Raw genomic sequence first — 4,468 nt, forward strand, 5'->3', positions numbered from 1 at the left:
AAGTGACCCCGAATTTCTCTTTTGTTGTTGTCGTTTTTGTTTTTTGTTTTGTTACTTACTGCTGCACTGTTGTTTTTTTCTTTACACGATGTGTTGCTGGGGCCTAACGTTCCCATCGAACAGCAGAAAACCAAAATTTGTCTTTTCTTAAAGAATTAAGTGCAAAAAACCTTACATAAATAAAACAGGAAGAATACATTTACAGGTACTGATGCAAACGTTTCCAGTTCAAGGCAAGTAACAACCCATGGCGGTCAGGAGGGAAAAAAACCCAGAACGGAAACTAAGTCCTGAGGCTCAGAGTTTCCCAGCAAGACAGAAGTGGTAGCTGGTTCAGGAACCCTTGCCAGCCTCGGGAAATCCTGGAAGTCAGCTGTTGGTTAATACCCTGCACAGATCACTACGTGGTGCTCACAGAGATCCACTAGACTGGGGATTTCTCTTCCACAGCATGCTCTCCGCAGCCACCAAGCACCGAGCCACATGAACTAGAGACTAAATCAAGATATGCACAGGGTATTAAACATATATCAAGGGAACAGTTAACTTGAATACTAGGTCAAAAATCAGCAACAAATGCCACGATCCAGTGCTGATATCAGATACGTGCTTCAAGTTTGCATTTCTTTCCTTTTTCAAAGGCTCATTCCAGTTTCCTGAGGCTAGCACGAGGTGTGTACATTTGCCAGGGCAAATCGATACTTCAGAATCAGCTCATGCCGCAGATGCTGGCACCTTCTCAGTTCTTCTCAGAAGCATCAGAGGTGAATGATGGCAGCGCCTGGCTCGTCATATTCCCGTTTGCTGCTCCACATCTGCTGGAAGGTGGACAGTGAGGACAGGACGGAGCGCCAACGCAGACTGAGTATTTGCGCTCAAGGGGAACAGCGATCTTGATCTTCGTTAGCGCTGGGTGCTAGGGCTGTGATCTTCTGCATCCTGCCATCAGTGTCTGGATACATGGCGGTACCACCAGACAGCCCTGTATTGGCGTACAGGTCTTTGCAGATGTCTACATCGCACTTCATGATGGCGTTGAAGTTGGTCTCATGGATGCCGCAGGACTCCATGCCCAGGAAGAAGTCTGGAAGAGAGCCACCAGACACCGGAACTGCTCATTGCTGATGGTGGTCACCCGCCCACGAGGCAGCTTGTAATTCTTCTTCAAGGAGGAAGATGATTCAGCAGTAACCATTTTTCACTCAAAGTCCAGGGCAGCATAGCACAGCTGCTCCCTAATGTCATGAACAATTTCCCTCTCAGCAGTGGTGGTAAAACTGTAGCCCCACTCAGTCAGGATCTGCATGAGGAAGGCTATCAGGTTCGGGCCAACCAGGTCCAGGCGCAAAATGCTGGGAAGGACGAGTAACCCTTATACATGGGCATTGTATGAATGACCCTGTTACCAGAGTCCATGACAGAGTCCAGTTGTGTGCCCAGATGCATACAAGGACAAACAGGGCTGCCTGAATGACCACGTACATGGCTGGGGTTTTAAAGATTTCAAACATTATCTGTTCTATCTTCTCTCTTTGACCACCCCCCAAAAAAATCTATCAGACAACTGCTATAGCTAATAAACACCTTCAGCAAAGTGGCTGAATACAATACTTTTTTAAAAATCAGTTTTTTTTAAACTGAGAAAGAAATTAGGGAAACAAAACGTTTTACAATGCCCACAAATAATATAAAATATCTTCGTGTAACTCTAAGCAAACAAGAGACCTGCATGACAAGAACTTCAAGTCTCTGAAGAAAGGAATTGAGGGAGATACCAGAAGATGCAAAGATCTCCCATGCTCACGGATTGACAGGATTGACATAATAAAAATGGCCATCTTACCAAAAGCAATTCATAGATTCAATGCAATCCCCATCAAAATTCCAACACAATCCTTTACAGACCTTGAAAGAGCAATTCTCAACTTCATATGGAAAAATCCAGGATAGCCAAAACAGTCTTGAACAACAAAAGAACTTCTAGAGGAATGTCTGTCCCTGAGCTCAGCTGTACTTACTGAGTGATAGTAGTAAAAACTGCATGGTCTTAGGGTAAAAACAGAAGTTGATCAGTGGAATCGAAGACCCAGAATAAATCCAAATGCTACCTCATGGAACTGAAAAGCTTCTGTAAGTCAAAGGACACTATCAATAGGACAAAACAGCAGCCCACAGAACGAGAAAAGATCTTTACCAACTATACATCTAACAAAGAACTAATATCAAAAATATATAAGGAATTCAAGAAATTATACACTAACCAAATGATCCAATTAAAAAATGGGGTACAGAGCTAAACAGAAAATTCTCAGCAGAGGAATCTCTAATGGCCACAAAGCACCTAAAGAAATGTTCAGCATCCTTAGTCATCAGGGAAATGCAAATCAAAACAACTCTGAAATTTTATCTTATACCTGTCAGATTAGCTAAAATAAAAAATGTGCTCTTGAGGGCGCAAAGCAAGGGGGACACTCCTCCGTTGTTGGTAGGCGTGCAAACTTGTACAACTACTTTGGAAATCAATTTGGCAGCTTCTCAGAAAACTGTGACAGCTATACCATTCCAGGGCATATATCGAAAAGATACCCTGCCATACCACAAGGACATTTGGTCAACTGTTCATAGATGCTTTATTCATAATATCCAGAAACTGGAAACAACCTAGATGTCTCTCAATAAAAGAATGGATTAAAAGAATGTGGTGCGTTTATACAGTGGAATACTACTCAGCTACTAAAAACAAAGACATCATGAAATTTACAGGCAAACAGATAAGCTGAAAAATATCCAGAGTGAGGTAACTCAGACCTAGAAAGACAGGCATGGTGTGCACTCACTCATACGTGGATAATGGCCATAAAGTCCGGGATAACCATGCTACAATCTACAGACCAAAAAGAAACTAAGTAACCTAAGGGAGGGTTCTCACTCAGAAAGAGAAAGAAAATAAACACGGGAGGCAGATGGAGAAAGGGAACGGGGGGGGGGGGTTAGGAGGGGAACAGGGATGGGAATAAGGTGGATGGGGAGAGGGCTGGAAGAGAGAAGGGAAATGGGGAGGGGCATCTCTAGGACAGCTGGAGACCTGGGACTGGAGGGTGATCCTAGCCGATACTCTTAGCAGCTGCAGATAGGGAGACAGAAGTAGCTACCACGCAGGACTTCTTCCCGTGGAGGGAAGGAGACACCAACACACCACAAAACCTTCGACCTTGTCCTGCCTACAAGACGTGCACAGATAAAGACGGAGCAGAGATTGAGAGAACAGCCAACCAATGACTGGCCCAACTTGACCCAAGCCACACCATTGGAAGGAGCCAACCCTTGACACTGTTAGTGATACTCTGCTGTGCTTACAGACTGGAGCCTAGCATAACTGTCTCCTGAGAGGACTCATCAGCAGCGGATGGAAACGGATGCAGAGATCACAGCCAAACATCAGGAGGAGCTTGGGGAGTCTTGTGGAAGAGTAGTAGTTAGGATTGAGGGAGGCAGAGAGGTCAAGGACACCACGAAAAGACCTACTGAGTCAACTAACCTGGGCCTGTGCTGGCTCACAGCACCTGAACCTCCAACCAAAGACCATGCATGGGCTGGACATAGACCCCTACACATTTGTAGCAGATGTGCAGCTTGGTCTTCATGTATGTCCCCTACCTAACAATTGGAGTTGGGGGGCTGTCTCTAACTCTGTTACCTACCTTTGGATCTCCCTCCCCCAGCTGGTCTGCCTAGTTGGGCCTCAGTGGGAGAGGATGGGCTTAGTCCTCCTGCAATCCGATGCGCCAGGGTGTGTTGGTATCCATGAGGGACTTACCCTTCTCTGAGAAGTAAAGTGGGTAATGGGGGAAAGGGTTCATGAAGGTGTAACTGGGAGGAGAGGCGAGAGGGGGGCTGTGATCAGGATATAAAGTGAGTAAATAAAGAAAAAAGTTCCCAACACACACACACACACACACGCGCGCGCGCGATAGCTATAGGGTGGGGGCGGAGATATACTAATTAACCTGGTTTAATCATTTACATACATCAAAATGAATAAATGCTTTTTTAAAATCAGGGTCTCATGAAGCCCAGACAGGCCTTTAATTCACTATGCACCTAAGGATGGTCTTGAATTCCTGATCCTCTTTTTTTTTTTTTTTTTTTTTTTTTTTTTTTTTTTAATTAACTTGAGTATTTCTTATATACATTTCGAGTGTTATTCCCTTTCCCGATATCCGGGCAAACATCCCCCTCCCCCCTCCCCCTCTATATGGGTGTTCCCCTCCCGACCCTCCCCCCATTGCTGCCCTCCCCCTGCCAGTCTAGTTCACTGGGGGTTCAGTCTTAGCAGGACCAAGGCTTCCCCTTCCACTGGTGCTCTTACTAGGATATTCATTGCTACCTATGAGGTCAGAGTCCAGGGTCAGTCCATGTATAGTCTTTGGGTAGTGGCGTAGTCCCTGGAAGCTCTGGTCTTGAATTC

The 4,468-nt window shown here is 45.3% G+C and overlaps 1 pseudogene; it reads right to left on the reverse strand.

The window, feature by feature from the left end:
* Positions 1-758: 758 nt before the first annotated feature.
* On the reverse strand, positions 759-1,511 carry Actb-ps3 (actin, beta, pseudogene 3; annotated as a pseudogene).
* Positions 1,512-4,468: the final 2,957 nt, after the last annotated feature.

Source organism: Rattus norvegicus, chromosome 17 (assembly GCF_021556685.1).
Source record: "Rattus norvegicus strain SHRSP/BbbUtx chromosome 17, alternate assembly SHRSP_T2T, whole genome shotgun sequence".
Classification (NCBI taxonomy): Eukaryota; Metazoa; Chordata; class Mammalia; order Rodentia; family Muridae; genus Rattus; species Rattus norvegicus.